We start from the raw sequence: 2,469 nt of genomic DNA, 5'->3' as shown, positions 1-2,469 counted from the left end.
CTATTTTAGCATGAATGTTTTTAGATAATCTTTGTTGGATTCTATGATTGAGGTTATATTTAACTTGGTTTTGAATTTTTCATGCTTACCTTTTGAAAATACCAAGTGATGAGAATTGCCTTCGAGCTTGTAACTCTTCTTGAATTACATGATTTGGCCACCATGTGATTTGAGCCTTATTTTGTGATTAGGCAACCTCTTGATGATGGATGATGTTGAGCATATACCTTAATGCATTGTATTTCATGATCATATGCATCCATATGTGTTTGACTTGAATGCTTTCATGCTTCTTAATGCTTGTTTTACCTTACAAGTTTACTCAAAGCATCTCAAGCACACTAGAATGAGTAAAGTGCATGCTTCTTTTGTGACATAACTTTTATGCTAATGTGTGTTCTAAAAGGCGCCTAATTTAGAATTCACACGCTTATTTGTCATTCATGTCACATTAATTCACTCACCGCATTCTAGTGATTTACCTCACTCCAACAAAGTATGCTTCCTTGCTTTTGTATTGTCTCATCTTATGGTGTTATATTTTGTTTTTCATGATGAATGCACCACGAGCAATAACGGAAGCAAGACTAGGAACACGTAGCAATCTGGAGAGTCGCCATACCCCTTTGCTCATCTTTGAGTGCACCGAGGACGGTGCAAACTTTTAAGTGTGGGGAGGTCATCCGACCGTTCGACGATTTTGGGTGACAAGTTTCTAATCCCAATACTTTTGCATTTCATTCTAGGATTTTAGGATTTTTACTTGCATTCTCTTAATTCTTGCATATGTATACACAATAAGCTTAGTCAAAATAATGAAAATTTTCAAGATTTCTATCTATAGGGCACACCAATTGATTTGAGTGAAAACTTTTCATAGAACATAGAACTTGCTTGAATTATATATCTTGTGGATCATGTTTTTTTTGAGCTAAGAACACAAGCAAGTGAGTTTTGAGCCTAATGGTGTGGTTACATCTTATAACCACTTATTTTCCTTCTTGTGTGCATTATTCTCTTTCTATGAATGTAATCGTTGATTTGTTTGATTCTTTATGTCCATTATTTTGTGTATACATGCATTTATATGATTGAGGCCATCATTTCATTAGCTCATTTATCCAAATAGCCAACCCTTTTATATTCCTTTGTTAGCCAATTTGAGCCTACGATTAACCCACTTGTCCTTAATGATAGCACATTACAAGCCTTAAAGCGAAAAATAATAAATGTCCTTATTTGGATCTTTGATTAGCTTAGGCTAGTGTATGTGAGTATCATTCAAGTGTGGGAACCTTGGGACATTGGGTGAATAAAAGGGTAGTTTTGTATTTTTATTGAAAATATTTGGAATTGGGTACATGCTCATGTATTGATCAAATGTATAGACCTTATGCATTGATGCTCTTGTATATAGAAAGAAAAAAATGAGAAAAACAAAAGAAAAAAAAAAGAAAAAGAAAAATAATATGGAAAAGAAAAAGAAAAAAATAGAAAAAGAAAGAAAAAGAAGAAAAAGAAAGAAATAAAAAGGGGACAAAATGCCCCAAATCAAAGTATAGTCCAATAAAATCAATGCATAGGTGTTGTGAAATTAAAAAGGAATACATGAGTATGTGAAAGAGTGAAAAATAGGTAGTTAGGTTGGAATTTAATTGTATAGCATGTCATAGGTTAGGTAGGAAGTTTAAGCTTATCAAAGATTCAAATTTCAAACTCACTTAACCAAATATGCATCCTACCTTGACCCTAGCCCCATTACAACCTAAAGAAAAGACCTCATGATACTTGTATGCATGCATGAAATATATGTCGATTGTTAGAAGAAAAATAAATCTTAGAAAGCATGATTAGGAGAGAATTGAGTGAATCAACCCTAAACACTTGAGCAAATAGAGTGCAAATACATCCGGTGAGGGTTTGATGCTCAAGTACATGTTTCCACCAATGATCATCTCCTTTCATGCAAGTTTGTAAAAATATTTAATAGCTCAATTCAATTGTGGTTTGGAATGGTTGTTAATACCTTTTGCCCTTGTGCTTATATATGCTTCTTGGAAATTAATTTATTTTAACCAAGCAATTGCATTCATGTAGATAGTTGCATATAGGTAGATTGCATTTAGTTAGTTTTCATTGAATAAATGTTGATCCCTTTGCTTTCTCTTGGTTTAAGCATGAGGACATGCTTGGTTTAAGTGTGGGGAGGTTGACAAACCCCAATTTGACGGTTTATCTTGTATTGATTTTAGGGGATTTTATAACATTTTACCCACATTTATTCAATGAAATAGCATGGTTTTGTATATTCTCCTTTAATTGTGCTTAAGAGTGAAAACATGCTTTTTAGGCCTTAAAATAGCTAAATCTAATTCACCTTGATTCCATTAGATGCCTTGATATGTTTGTTAAGTGATTTAAGATTTAGGAGGCAAAGATTGGATCAAGGGAATGAAGAAAGAAGCATGA

The sequence above is a fragment of the Arachis hypogaea genome, chromosome 6, assembly GCF_003086295.3.
Source record: "Arachis hypogaea cultivar Tifrunner chromosome 6, arahy.Tifrunner.gnm2.J5K5, whole genome shotgun sequence".
Classification (NCBI taxonomy): domain Eukaryota; kingdom Viridiplantae; phylum Streptophyta; class Magnoliopsida; order Fabales; family Fabaceae; genus Arachis; species Arachis hypogaea.
Note: the sequence above shows the minus strand (reverse complement) of the source record.